Raw genomic sequence first — 16,401 nt, forward strand, 5'->3', positions numbered from 1 at the left:
AATTGGCAGTAGAACTCAATTCAGCCAGAAAACATAACTTTTAACACAGAGATTAGATATGCAAAAGAAATAAATATTCATGTACCCCACAGTCTGAAAAGCGCAAAAAACAAACAATTTTTTCAAATCTCAGCTTTCCCTATGGAGATAGACCAAAGAGTATCTCATAATGGGCAGTAGGGCTCAATTCAGCAAGAAAACATAACTTTTGGCAAACAGCTCAGATTTGCAACACACAGACGTATTCATGTTCCCCACGGTCTGAAAAAGGGCAAAAACACATTCAATTTTCAATACGAGCTTTCTCTGAGGAGGTAGACCAAACCTGTATCTGAGAATTGGCAGTAGGACTCAATTCAGCCAGACAACTTAACTTTTGACCCAAGCTCAGATTTTCAAAAGAAACACGTTCATTTTTGGCAAAGTATGAAAACACCAAAAACACACAATTTTCAAATCTGAGCTTTCCCTGAGGAGTTAGACGAAAGCTGTATCTCAGAATAGACAGTAGGACTGCATTCAACCAGAAAACATAACTTTTGACACAGAGCTTAGATATGCAAAAGAAACACATATTCATGTACCCCACAGTTTGAAAAACCCAAGAAACAGACAATTTTTTCAAATCCCTGAGGAGATAGACCAAAGTGTCCCTCAGAATTGGCAGTAGGGCTAAATTCAGCCAGAAAACTTAACTTTTGACCCAGAGCTTTGATATGCAAAAGAAACAAATATTCATGTACCCCCCAGACAATTTTTTCAAATCTGAGCTTTCCCTGAGGAGATAGACCAAAGTGTCTCTCAGAATTGGCAGTAGGGCTCAATTCAGACAGAAAACTTAACTTTGATACAAGCTCAGATTTTCAAAATAAACACATATTCATGTTACGGAAAGTATGAAAACACCAAAAACACACAATTTTCAAATCTGAGCTTTCCCTGAGGAGTTAGACCAAAGCTGTATCTCAGAATAGACAGTAGGACTGCATTCAACCAGAAAACATAACTTTTGACACAGAGCTTAGATATGCAAAAGAAACACATATTCATGTACCCCACAGTTTGAAAAACCCCAAAAACAGAAAAAATTTTCAAATCCCTGAGGAGATAGACCAAAGTGTCCCTCAGAATTGGCAGTAGGGCTAAATTCAGCCAGAATACTTAACTTTTGATACAAGCTCAGATTTTCAAAATAAACACATATTCATGTTACGGAAAGTATGAAAACACCAAAAACACACAATTTTCAAATCTCAGCTTTCCCTGAGGAGTTAGACCAAAGCTGTATCTCAGAATAGGCAGTAGGACTGCATTCAACCAGAAAACATAACTTTTGACACAGAGCTTAGATATGGAAAAGAAACATATATTCATGTTTCCCACGGTCTGAAAAAAGCGAAAAAAGACATTCAATTTTCAATACGAGCTGTCTATTAGGAGTAAGACCAAACCTGTGTCTCAGAATTGGCAGTAGGACTGCATTCATGTACCCCACAGACAATTTTTTCGAATCTGAGCTTTCCCTGAGGAGATAGACCAAAGTGTCTCTCAGAATTGGCAGTAGGGCTCAATTCAGCCAGAAAACTTAACTTTTGACAGACAGCTCAGGTTTGCGGAAGAAACACATATTCATGTTCACCAAGGTCTGAAAGGCCCAAAAAACAGACAATTTTTTCAACTCTGAGCTTTCCCTGAGGAGATAGACCAAAGTGTCCCTCAGAATTGGCAGTAGGGCTAAATTCAGCCAGAAAACTTAACTTTTGACCCAGAGCTTAGATATGCAAAAGAAACAAATATTCATGTATCCCACAGACATTTTTTTCAAATCTGAGCTTTCCCTGAGGAGATAGACCAAAGTGTCTCTCAGAATTGGCAGTAGGGCTCAATTCAGCCAGAAAACTTAACTTTTGATACAAGCTCAGATTTTTTCCACAGACAATTTTTTCAAATCTGAGCTTTCCCTGAGGAGATAGACCAAAGTGTCTCTCAGAATTGGCAGTAGGGCTCAATTCAGCCAGAAAACTTAACTTTTGACTCAGAGCTTAGATATGTAAAACAAACACATAGTCATGTTCCCCACGGTCTGAAAAAGGGCAAAAACAAATTCAAATTTCAAGTACGAGGTTTCCTTGAGGAGAGACCAATTTCTCTCAGAATTGGCAGTAGGGCATTTCAGCCAGAAAACTTAACTTTTGATACAAGCTCAGATTTTTTCCACAGACAATTTTTTCAAATCTGAGCTTTCCCTGAGGAGATAGACCAAAGTGTCTCTCAGAATTGGCAGTAGGATTCAATTCAGCCAGAAAACTTAACTTTTGATACAAGCTCAGATTTTCAAAATAAACACATATTCATGTTACGGAAAGTATGAAAACACCAAAAACACACAATTTTCAAATCTCAGCTTTCCCTGAGGTGTTAGACCAAAGCTGTATCTCAGAATAGGCAGTAGGACTGCATTCAACCAGAAAACATAACTTTTGACACAGAGCTTAGATATGCAAAAGAAACACATATTCATGTACCCCACAGTTTGAAAAACCCAAAAAACAGAAAATTTTTTCAAATCCCTGAGGAGATAGACCAAAGTGTCCCTCAGAATTGGCAGTAGGGCTAAATTCAGCCAGAAAACTTAACTTTTGATACAAGCTCAGATTTTTTCCACAGACAATTTTTTCAAATCTGAGCTTTCCCTGAGGAGATAGACCAAAGTGCCTCTCAGATTTGGCAGTAGGATTCAATTCAGCCAGAAAACTTAACTTTTGATACAAGCTCAGATTTTTTCCACAGACAATTTTTTCAAATCTGAGCTTTCCCTGAGGAGATAGACCAAAGTGTCTCTCAGAATTGGCAGTAGGATTCAATTCAGCCAGAAAACTTAACTTTTGATACAAGCTCAGATTTTCAAAATAAACACATATTCATGTTACGGAAAGTATGAAAACACCAAAAACACACAATTTTCAAATCTCAGCTTTCCCTGAGGAGTTAGACCAAAGCTGTATCTCAGAATAGACAGTAGGACTGCATTCAACCAGAAAACATAACTTTTGACACAGAGCTTAGATATGCAAAAGAAACACATATTCATGTACCCCACAGTTTGAAAAACCCCAAAAACAGAAAAAATTTTCAAATCCCTGAGGAGATAGACCAAAGTGTCCCTCAGAATTGGCAGTAGGGCTAAATTCAGCCAGAATACTTAACTTTTGATACAAGCTCAGATTTTCAAAATAAACACATATTCATGTTACGGAAAGTATGAAAACACCAAAAACACACAATTTTCAAATCTCAGCTTTCCCTGAGGAGTTAGACCAAAGCTGTATCTCAGAATAGGCAGTAGGACTGCATTCAACCAGAAAACATAACTTTTGACACAGAGCTTAGATATGGAAAAGAAACATATATTCATGTTTCCCACGGTCTGAAAAAAGCGAAAAAAGACATTCAATTTTCAATACGAGCTGTCTATTAGGAGTAAGACCAAACCTGTGTCTCAGAATTGGCAGTAGGACTGCATTCATGTACCCCACAGACAATTTTTTCGAATCTGAGCTTTCCCTGAGGAGATAGACCAAAGTGTCTCTCAGAATTGGCAGTAGGGCTCAATTCAGCCAGAAAACTTAACTTTTGACAGACAGCTCAGGTTTGCGGAAGAAACACATATTCATGTTCACCAAGGTCTGAAAGGCCCAAAAAACAGACAATTTTTTCAACTCTGAGCTTTCCCTGAGGAGATAGACCAAAGTGTCTCTCAGAATAGGCAGTAGGACTGCATTCAACCAGAAAACATAACTTTTGACACAGAGCTTAGATATGGAAAACAAACATATATTCATGTTCTCCACGGTCTGAAAAAAGCGAAAAAAGACATTCAATTTTCAATACGAGCTGTCTATTAGGAGTAAGACCAAACCTGTGTCTCAGAATTGGCAGTAGGACTGCATTCATGTACCCCACAGACAATTTTTTCAAATCTGTGCTTTCCCTGAGGAGATAGACTAAAGTGCATCTCAGAATGGGCAGTAGGGCTCAATTCAGCCAGAAAACTGACCTTTTGATACAAGCTCAGATTTTCAAAAGAAACACATTCATGTTACAGAAAGTATGAAAACACCAAAAACACACAATTTTCAAATCTGAGCTTTCCCTGAGGAGTTAGACCAAAGCTGTATCTCAGAAGGACTGCATACAAACAGGAAAACATAAGTTTTGCTCAGATTTTCAAAAGAAAAACATGTTCATTTTATGGAAAGTATGAAAAAACCAAAAACACACACTTTTCAAATCTGAACTTTCCTTGAGGAGTTAGACCAAATCTGTATCTCAGAATAGGCAGTAGGACTGCATTCAACCAGAAAACATAACTTTGACACACAGCTCAGATTTGAAAAACAAACATATATTCATGTACCCCACAGTCTGAAACCCCCAAAAAACAGTCAATTTTTTCAAATCTGAGCTTTTCCTGAGGAGATAGACCAAAGTGTATCTCAGAATGGGCAGTAGGGCTCAATTCAGCAAGAAAACATAACTTTTGACAGCTCAGATTTGCAACACACAAATGACGTATTCATGTTCCCCACGGTCTGAAAAAGGGCAAAAACACATTCAATTTTCAATACGAGCTGTCTCTTAGGAGTAAGACCAAACCTGTGTCTCAGAATTGGCAGTAGAACTCAATTCAGCCAGAAAACATAACTTTTAACACAGAGATTAGATATGCAAAAGAAATAAATATTCATGTACCCCACAGTCTGAAAAGCGCAAAAAACAAACAATTTTTTCAAATCTCAGCTTTCCCTATGGAGATAGACCAAAGAGTATCTCATAATGGGCAGTAGGGCTCAATTCAGCAAGAAAACATAACTTTTGGCAAACAGCTCAGATTTGCAACACACAGACGTATTCATGTTCCCCACGGTCTGAAAAAGGGCAAAAACACATTCAATTTTCAATACGAGCTTTCTCTGAGGAGGTAGACCAAACCTGTATCTGAGAATTGGCAGTAGGACTCAATTCAGCCAGACAACTTAACTTTTGACCCAAGCTCAGATTTTCAAAAGAAACACGTTCATTTTTGGCAAAGTATGAAAAGACCAAAAACACACAATTTTCAAATCTGAGCTTTCCCTGAGGAGTTAGACGAAAGCTGTATCTCAGAATAGACAGTAGGACTGCATTCAACCAGAAAACATAACTTTTGACACAGAGCTTAGATATGCAAAAGAAACACATATTCATGTACCCCACAGTTTGAAAAACCCAAGAAACAGACAATTTTTTCAAATCCCTGAGGAGATAGACCAAAGTGTCCCTCAGAATTGGCAGTAGGGCTAAATTCAGCCAGAAAACTTAACTTTTGACCCAGAGCTTTGATATGCAAAAGAAACAAATATTCATGTACCCCACAGACAATTTTTTCAAATCTGAGCTTTCCCTGAGGAGATAGACCAAAGTGTCTCTCAGAATTGGCAGTAGGATTCAATTCAGCCAGAAAACTTAACTTTTGATACAAGCTCAGATTTTCAAAATAAACACATATTCATGTTACGGAAAGTATGAAAACACCAAAAACACACAATTTTCAAATCTCAGCTTTCCCTGAGGAGTTAGACCAAAGCTGTATCTCAGAATAGGCAGTAGGACTGCATTCAACCAGAAAACATAACTTTTGACACAGAGCTTAGATATGGAAAAGAAACATATATTCATGTTTCCCACGGTCTGAAAAAAGCGAAAAAAGACATTCAATTTTCAATACGAGCTGTCTATTAGGAGTAAGACCAAACCTGTGTCTCAGAATTGGCAGTAGGACTGCATTCATGTACCCCACAGACAATTTTTTCGAATCTGAGCTTTCCCTGAGGAGATAGACCAAAGTGTCTCTCAGAATTGGCAGTAGGGCTCAATTCAGCCAGAAAACTTAACTTTTGACAGACAGCTCAGGTTTGCGGAAGAAACACATATTCATGTTCACCAAGGTCTGAAAGGCCCAAAAAACAGACAATTTTTTCAACTCTGAGCTTTCCCTGAGGAGATAGACCAAAGTGTCCCTCAGAATTGGCAGTAGGGCTAAATTCAGCCAGAAAACTTAACTTTTGACCCAGAGCTTAGATATGCAAAAGAAACAAATATTCATGTATCCCACAGACATTTTTTTCAAATCTGAGCTTTCCCTGAGGAGATAGACCAAAGTGTCTCTCAGAATAGGCAGTAGGACTGCATTCAACCAGAAAACATAACTTTTGACACAGAGCTTAGATATGGAAAACAAACATATATTCATGTTCTCCACGGTCTGAAAAAAGCGAAAAAAGACATTCAATTTTCAATACGAGCTGTCTATTAGGAGTAAGACCAAACCTGTGTCTCAGAATTGGCAGTAGGACTGCATTCATGTACCCCACAGACAATTTTTTCAAATCTGAGCTTTCCCTGAGGAGATAGACTAAAGTGCATCTCAGAATGGGCAGTAGGGCTCAATTCAGCCAGAAAACTGACCTTTTGATACAAGCTCAGATTTTCAAAAGAAACACATTCATGTTACAGAAAGTATGAAAACACCAAAAACACACAATTTTCAAATCTGAGCTTTCCCTGAGGAGTTAGACCAAAGCTGTATCTCAGAATAGGCAGTAGGACTGCATTCAACCAGAAAACATAACTTTGACACACAGCTCAGATTTGAAAAACAAACATATATTCATGTACCCCACAGTCTGAAACCCCCAAAAAACAGTCAATTTTTTCAAATCTGAGCTTTTCCTGAGGAGATAGACCAAAGTGTATCTCAGAATGGGCAGTAGGGCTCAATTCAGCAAGAAAACATAACTTTTGACAGCTCAGATTTGCAACACACAGACGTATTCATGTTCCCCACGGTCTGAAAAAGGGCAAAAACACATTCAATTTTCAATACGAGCTGTCTCTTAGGAGTAAGACCAAACCTGTGTCTCAGAATTGGCAGTAGAACTCAATTCAGCCAGAAAACATAACTTTTAACACAGAGATTAGATATGCAAAAGAAATAAATATTCATGTACCCCACAGTCTGAAAAGCGCAAAAAACAAACAATTTTTTCAAATCTCAGCTTTCCCTATGGAGATAGACCAAAGAGTATCTCATAATGGGCAGTAGGGCTCAATTCAGCAAGAAAACATAACTTTTGGCAAACAGCTCAGATTTGCAACACACAGACGTATTCATGTTCCCCACGGTCTGAAAAAGGGCAAAAACACATTCAATTTTCAATACGAGCTTTCTCTGAGGAGGTAGACCAAACCTGTATCTGAGAATTGGCAGTAGGACTCAATTCAGCCAGACAACTTAACTTTTGACCCAAGCTCAGATTTTCAAAAGAAACACGTTCATTTTTGGCAAAGTATGAAAACACCAAAAACACACAATTTTCAAATCTGAGCTTTCCCTGAGGAGTTAGACGAAAGCTGTATCTCAGAATAGACAGTAGGACTGCATTCAACCAGAAAACATAACTTTTGACACAGAGCTTAGATATGCAAAAGAAACACATATTCATGTACCCCACAGTTTGAAAAACCCAAGAAACAGACAATTTTTTCAAATCCCTGAGGAGATAGACCAAAGTGTCCCTCAGAATTGGCAGTAGGGCTAAATTCAGCCAGAAAACTTAACTTTTGACCCAGAGCTTTGATATGCAAAAGAAACAAATATTCATGTACCCCACAGACAATTTTTTCAAATCTGAGCTTTCCCTGAGGAGATAGACCAAAGTGTCTCTCAGAATTGGCAGTAGGGCTCAATTCAGACAGAAAACTTAACTTTGATACAAGCTCAGATTTTCAAAATAAACACATATTCATGTTACGGAAAGTATGAAAACACCAAAAACACACAATTTTCAAATCTGAGCTTTCCCTGAGGAGTTAGACCAAAGCTGTATCTCAGAATAGACAGTAGGACTGCATTCAACCAGAAAACATAACTTTTGACACAGAGCTTAGATATGCAAAAGAAACACATATTCATGTACCCCACAGTTTGAAAAACCCCAAAAACAGAAAAAATTTTCAAATCCCTGAGGAGATAGACCAAAGTGTCCCTCAGAATTGGCAGTAGGGCTAAATTCAGCCAGAATACTTAACTTTTGATACAAGCTCAGATTTTCAAAATAAACACATATTCATGTTACGGAAAGTATGAAAACACCAAAAACACACAATTTTCAAATCTCAGCTTTCCCTGAGGAGTTAGACCAAAGCTGTATCTCAGAATAGGCAGTAGGACTGCATTCAACCAGAAAACATAACTTTTGACACAGAGCTTAGATATGGAAAAGAAACATATATTCATGTTTCCCATGGTCTGAAAAAAGCGAAAAAAGACATTCAATTTTCAATACGAGCTGTCTATTAGGAGTAAGACCAAACCTGTGTCTCAGAATTGGCAGTAGGACTGCATTCATGTACCCCACAGACAATTTTTTCGAATCTGAGCTTTCCCTGAGGAGATAGACCAAAGTGTCTCTCAGAATTGGCAGTAGGGCTCAATTCAGCCAGAAAACTTAACTTTTGACAGACAGCTCAGGTTTGCGGAAGAAACACATATTCATGTTCACCAAGGTCTGAAAGGCCCAAAAAACAGACAATTTTTTCAACTCTGAGCTTTCCCTGAGGAGATAGACCAAAGTGTCCCTCAGAATTGGCAGTAGGGCTAAATTCAGCCAGAAAACTTAACTTTTGACCCAGAGCTTAGATATGCAAAAGAAACAAATATTCATGTATCCCACAGACATTTTTTTCAAATCTGAGCTTTCCCTGAGGAGATAGACCAAAGTGTCTCTCAGAATTGGCAGTAGGGCTCAATTCAGCCAGAAAACTTAACTTTTGACAGACAGCTCAGGTTTGCAGACGAAACACATATTCATGTTCACCAAGGTCTGAAAATAGCGCAAAAAGGCATTCAATTGTCAATACGATCTTTCTCTGAGGAGTTAGACCAAAGCTGTATCTCAGAATTGGCAGTAGGGCTCAATTCAGCCAGAAAACTTAACTTTTGATACAAGCTCAGATTTTTTCCACAGACAATTTTTTCAAATCTGAGCTTTCCCTGAGGAGATAGACCAAAGTGTCTCTCAGAATTGGCAGTAGGATTCAATTCAGCCAGAAAACTTAACTTTTGATACAAGCTCAGATTTTCAAAATAAACACATATTCATGTTACAGAAAGTATGAAAACACCAAAAACACACAATTTTCAAATCTGAGCTTTCCCTGAGGAGTTAGACCAAAGCTGTATCTCAGAATAGACAGTAGGACTGCATTCAACCAGAAAACATAACTTTTGACACAGAGCTTAGATATGCAAAAGAAACACATATTCATGTACCCCACAGTTTGAAAAACCCCAAAAACAGAAAAAATTTTCAAATCCCTGAGGAGATAGACCAAAGTGTCCCTCAGAATTGGCAGTAGGGCTAAATTCAGCCAGAATACTTAACTTTTGATACAAGCTCAGATTTTCAAAATAAACACATATTCATGTTACGGAAAGTATGAAAACACCAAAAACACACAATTTTCAAATCTCAGCTTTCCCTGAGGAGTTAGACCAAAGCTGTATCTCAGAATAGGCAGTAGGACTGCATTCAACCAGAAAACATAACTTTTGACACAGAGCTTAGATATGGAAAAGAAACATATATTCATGTTTCCCACGGTCTGAAAAAAGCGAAAAAAGACATTCAATTTTCAATACGAGCTGTCTATTAGGAGTAAGACCAAACCTGTGTCTCAGAATTGGCAGTAGGACTGCATTCATGTACCCCACAGACAATTTTTTCGAATCTGAGCTTTCCCTGAGGAGATAGACCAAAGTGTCTCTCAGAATTGGCAGTAGGGCTCAATTCAGCCAGAAAACTTAACTTTTGACAGACAGCTCAGGTTTGCGGAAGAAACACATATTCATGTTCACCAAGGTCTGAAAGGCCCAAAAAACAGACAATTTTTTCAACTCTGAGCTTTCCCTGAGGAGATAGACCAAAGTGTCCCTCAGAATTGGCAGTAGGGCTAAATTCAGCCAGAAAACTTAACTTTTGACCCAGAGCTTAGATATGCAAAAGAAACAAATATTCATGTATCCCACAGACATTTTTTTCAAATCTGAGCTTTCCCTGAGGAGATAGACCAAAGTGTCTCTCAGAATTGGCAGTAGGGCTCAATTCAGCCAGAAAACTTAACTTTTGACAGACAGCTCAGGTTTGCAGACGAAACACATATTCATGTTCACCAAGGTCTGAAAATAGCGCAAAAAGGCATTCAATTGTCAATACGATCTTTCTCTGAGGAGTTAGACCAAAGCTGTATCTCAGAATTGGCAGTAGGGCTCAATTCAGCCAGAAAACTTAACTTTTGATACAAGCTCAGATTTTTTCCACAGACAATTTTTTCAAATCTGAGCTTTCCCTGAGGAGATAGACCAAAGTGTCTCTCAGAATTGGCAGTAGGATTCAATTCAGCCAGAAAACTTAACTTTTGATACAAGCTCAGATTTTCAAAATAAACACATATTCATGTTACAGAAAGTATGAAAACACCAAAAACACACAATTTTCAAATCTGAGCTTTCCCTGAGGAGTTAGACCAAAGCTGTATCTCAGAATAGACAGTAGGACTGCATTCAACCAGAAAACATAACTTTTGACACAGAGCTTAGATATGCAAAAGAAACACATATTCATGTACCCCACAGTTTGAAAAACCCCAAAAACAGAAAAAATTTTCAAATCCCTGAGGAGATAGACCAAAGTGTCCCTCAGAATTGGCAGTAGGGCTAAATTCAGCCAGAATACTTAACTTTTGATACAAGCTCAGATTTTCAAAATAAACACATATTCATGTTACGGAAAGTATGAAAACACCAAAAACACACAATTTTCAAATCTCAGCTTTCCCTGAGGAGTTAGACCAAAGCTGTATCTCAGAATAGGCAGTAGGACTGCATTCAACCAGAAAACATAACTTTTGACACAGAGCTTAGATATGGAAAAGAAACATATATTCATGTTTCCCACGGTCTGAAAAAAGCGAAAAAAGACATTCAATTTTCAATACGAGCTGTCTATTAGGAGTAAGACCAAACCTGTGTCTCAGAATTGGCAGTAGGACTGCATTCATGTACCCCACAGACAATTTTTTCGAATCTGAGCTTTCCCTGAGGAGATAGACCAAAGTGTCTCTCAGAATTGGCAGTAGGGCTCAATTCAGCCAGAAAACTTAACTTTTGACAGACAGCTCAGGTTTGCGGAAGAAACACATATTCATGTTCACCAAGGTCTGAAAGGCCCAAAAAACAGACAATTTTTTCAACTCTGAGCTTTCCCTGAGGAGATAGACCAAAGTGTCCCTCAGAATTGGCAGTAGGGCTAAATTCAGCCAGAAAACTTAACTTTTGACCCAGAGCTTAGATATGCAAAAGAAACAAATATTCATGTATCCCACAGACATTTTTTTCAAATCTGAGCTTTCCCTGAGGAGATAGACCAAAGTGTCTCTCAGAATTGGCAGTAGGGCTCAATTCAGCCAGAAAACTTAACTTTTGACAGACAGCTCAGGTTTGCAGAAGAAACGCATATTCATGTTCACCAAGGTCTGAAAATAGCGCAAAAAGGCATTCAATTGTCAATACGAGCTTTCTCTGAGGAGTTAGACCAAAGCTGTATCTCAGAATTGGCAGTAGGATTCAATTCAGCCAGAAAACTTAACTTTTGATACAAGCTCAGATTTTCAAAATAAACACATTCATGTTACGGAAAGTATGAAAACACCCAAAACACACAATTTTCAAATCTCAGCTTTCCCTGAGGAGTTAGACCAAAGTGTCTCTCAGAATTGGCAGTAGGGCTCAATTCAGCAAGAAAACATAACTTTTGGCAAACAGCTCACATTTGCAACACACAGACGTATTCATGTTCCCCACGGTCTGAAAAAGGGCAAAAACACATTCAATTTTCAATACGAGCTTTCTCTGAGGAGGTAGACCAAACCTGTATCTGAGAATTGGCAGTAGGACTCAATTCAGCCAGACAACTTAACTTTTGACCCAAGCTCAGATTTTCAAAAGAAACACGTTCATTTTAGGCAAAGTATGAAAATACCAAAAACACACAATTTTCAAATCTGAGCTTTCCCTGAGGAGTTAGACGAAAGCTGTATCTCAGAATAGACAGTAGGACTGCATTCAACCAGAAAACATAACTTTTGACACAGAGCTTAGATATGGAAAACAAACATATATTCATGTTCTCCACGGTCTGAAAAAAGCGAAAAAAGACATTCAATTTTCAATACGAGCTGTCTATTAGGAGTAAGACCAAACCTGTGTCTCAGAATTGGCAGTAGGACTGCATTCATGTACCCCACAGACAATTTTTTCAAATCTGAGCTTTCCCTGAGGAGATAGACTAAAGTGCATCTCAGAATGGGCAGTAGGGCTCAATTCAGCCAGAAAACTGACCTTTTGATACAAGCTCAGATTTTCAAAAGAAACACATTCATGTTACAGAAAGTATGAAAACACCAAAAACACACAATTTTCAAATCTGAGCTTTCCCTGAGGAGTTAGACCAAAGCTGTATCTCAGAAGGACTGCATACAAACAGGAAAACATAAGTTTTGACACAAGCTCAGATTTTCAAAAGAAAAACATGTTCATTTTATGGAAAGTATGAAAAAACCAAAAACACACACTTTTCAAATCTGAACTTTCCTTGAGGAGTTAGACCAAATCTGTATCTCAGAATAGGCAGTAGGACTGCATTCAACCAGAAAACATAACTTTGACACACAGCTCAGATTTGAAAAACAAACATATATTCATGTACCCCACAGTCTGAAAAGCCCAAAAAACTCAATTTTTTCAAATCTGAGCTTTCCCTGAGGAGATAGACCAAAATGCATCTCAGAATGGGCAGTAGGCCTCTATTCAGCCAGAAAACTAAACTTTTGACACAAGCTCAGATTTTCAAAAGAAACACGTGTTCATGTTACGCAAAGTATGAAAAGACCAAAAACACACAATTTTCAAATCTGAGCTATCCCTTAGGATCTGTATCTCAGAATAGGCAGTAGGACTGCATTCAACCAGAAAACAAATCTTTTGACACAGAGCTTAGATATGGGAAACAAATATATATTCATGTACCCCACAGTCTGAAACACCCAAAAAACAGTCAATTTTTTCAAATCTGAGCTTTTCCTGAGGAGATAGACCAAAGTGTATCTCAGAATGGGCAGTAGGGCTCAATTCAGCAAGAAAACATAACTTTTGACAGCTCAGATTTGCAACACACAGACGTATTCATGTTCCCCACGGTCTGAAAAAGGGCAAAAACACATTCAATTTTCAATACGAGCTGTCTCTTAGGAGTAAGACCAAACCTGTGTCTCAGAATTGGCAGTAGAACTCAATTCAGCCAGAAAACATAACTTTTAACACAGAGATTAGATATGCAAAAGAAATAAATATTCATGTACCCCACAGTCTGAAAAGCCCAAAAAACAAACAATTTTTTCAAATCTCAGCTTTCCCTATGGAGATAGACCAAAGAGTATCTCATAATGGGCAGTAGGGCTCAATTCAGCAAGAAAACATAACTTTTGGCAAACAGCTCACATTTGCAACACACAGACGTATTCATGTTCCCCACGGTCTGAAAAAGGGCAAAAACACATTCAATTTTCAATACGAGCTTTCTCTGAGGAGGTAGACCAAACCTGTATCTGAGAATTGGCAGTAGGACTCAATTCAGCCAGACAACTTAACTTTTGACCCAAGCTCAGATTTTCAAAAGAAACACGTTCATTTTTGGCAAAGTATGAAAAGACCAAAAACACACAATTTTCAAATCTGAGCTTTCCCTGAAGAGTTAGACGAAAGCTGTATCTCAGAATAGACAGTAGGACTGCATTCAACCAGAAAACATAACTTTTGACACAGAGCTTAGATATGCAAAAGAAACACATATTCATGTACCCCACAGTTTGAAAAACCCAAGAAACAGACAATTTTTTCAAATCCCTGAGGAGATAGACCAAAGTGTCCCTCAGAATTGGTAGTAGGGCTAAATTCAGCCAGAAAACTTAACTTTTGACCCAGAGCTTTGATATGCAAAAGAAACAAATATTCATGTACCCCACAGACAATTTTTTCAAATCTGAGCTTTCCCTGAGGAGATAGACCAAAGTGTCTCTCAGAATTGGCAGTAGGATTCAATTCAGCCAGAAAACTTAACTTTTGACAGACAGCTCAGGTTTGCAGAAGAAACACATATTCATGTTCACCAAGGTCTGAAAATAGCGCAAAAAGGCATTCAATTGTCAATACGAGCTTTCTCTGAGGAGTTAGACCAAAGCTGTATCTCAGAATTGGCAGTAGGATTCAATTCAGCCAGAAAACTTAACTTTTGATACAAGCTCAGATTTTCAAAATAAACACATTCATGTTACGGAAAGTATGAAAACACCCAAAACACACAATTTTCAAATCTCAGCTTTCCCTGAGGAGTTAGACCAAAGCTGTATCTCAGAATAGGCAGTAGGACTGCATTCAACCAGAAAACATAACTTTTGACACAGAGCTTAGATATGGAAAACAAACATATATTCATGTTCTCCACGGTCTGAAGAAAGCGAAAAAAGACATTCAATTTTCAATACGAGCTGTCTATTAGGAGTAAGACCAAACCTGTGTCTCAGAATTGGCAGTAGGACTGCATTCATGTACCCCACAGACAATTTTTTCAAATCTGAGCTTTCCCTGAGGAGATAGACCAAAGTGTCTCTCAGAATTGGCAGTAGGGCTCAATTCAGCCAGAAAACTTAACTTTTGACAGACAGCTCAGGTTTGCAGAAGAAACGCATATTCATGTTCACCAAGGTCTGAAAATAGCGCAAAAAGGCATTCAATTGTCAATACGAGCTTTCTCTGAGGAGTTAGACCAAAGCTGTATCTCAGAATTGGCAGTAGGATTCAATTCAGCCAGAAAACTTAACTTTTGATACAAGCTCAGATTTTCAAAATAAACACATTCATGTTACGGAAAGTATGAAAACACCCAAAACACACAATTTTCAAATCTCAGCTTTCCCTGAGGAGTTAGACCAAAGTGTCTCTCAGAATTGGCAGTAGGGCTCAATTCAGCAAGAAAACATAACTTTTGGCAAACAGCTCACATTTGCAACACACAGACGTATTCATGTTCCCCACGGTCTGAAAAAGGGCAAAAACACATTCAATTTTCAATACGAGCTTTCTCTGAGGAGGTAGACCAAACCTGTATCTGAGAATTGGCAGTAGGACTCAATTCAGCCAGACAACTTAACTTTTGACCCAAGCTCAGATTTTCAAAAGAAACACGTTCATTTTAGGCAAAGTATGAAAATACCAAAAACACACAATTTTCAAATCTGAGCTTTCCCTGAGGAGTTAGACGAAAGCTGTATCTCAGAATAGACAGTAGGACTGCATTCAACCAGAAAACATAACTTTTGACACAGAGCTTAGATATGGAAAACAAACATATATTCATGTTCTCCACGGTCTGAAAAAAGCGAAAAAAGACATTCAATTTTCAATACGAGCTGTCTATTAGGAGTAAGACCAAACCTGTGTCTCAGAATTGGCAGTAGGACTGCATTCATGTACCCCACAGACAATTTTTTCAAATCTGAGCTTTCCCTGAGGAGATAGACTAAAGTGCATCTCAGAATGGGCAGTAGGGCTCAATTCAGCCAGAAAACTGACCTTTTGATACAAGCTCAGATTTTCAAAAGAAACACATTCATGTTACAGAAAGTATGAAAACACCAAAAACACACAATTTTCAAATCTGAGCTTTCCCTGAGGAGTTAGACCAAAGCTGTATCTCAGAAGGACTGCATACAAACAGGAAAACATAAGTTTTGACACAAGCTCAGATTTTCAAAAGAAAAACATGTTCATTTTATGGAAAGTATGAAAAAACCAAAAACACACACTTTTCAAATCTGAACTTTCCTTGAGGAGTTAGACCAAATCTGTATCTCAGAATAGGCAGTAGGACTGCATTCAACCAGAAAACATAACTTTGACACACAGCTCAGATTTGAAAAACAAACATATATTCATGTACCCCACAGTCTGAAAAGCCCAAAAAACTCAATTTTTTCAAATCTGAGCTTTCCCTGAGGAGATAGACCAAAATGCATCTCAGAATGGGCAGTAGGCCTCTATTCAGCCAGAAAACTAAACTTTTGACACAAGCTCAGATTTTCAAAAGAAACACGTGTTCATGTTACGCAAAGTATGAAAAGACCAAAAACACACAATTTTCAAATCTGAGCTATCCCTTAGGATCTGTATCTCAGAATAGGCAGTAG

Source organism: Pantherophis guttatus, chromosome 17 (genome assembly GCF_059756535.1).
Source record: "Pantherophis guttatus breed Tessera chromosome 17, ASM5975653v1, whole genome shotgun sequence".
NCBI lineage: Eukaryota > Metazoa > Chordata > Lepidosauria > Squamata > Colubridae > Pantherophis > Pantherophis guttatus.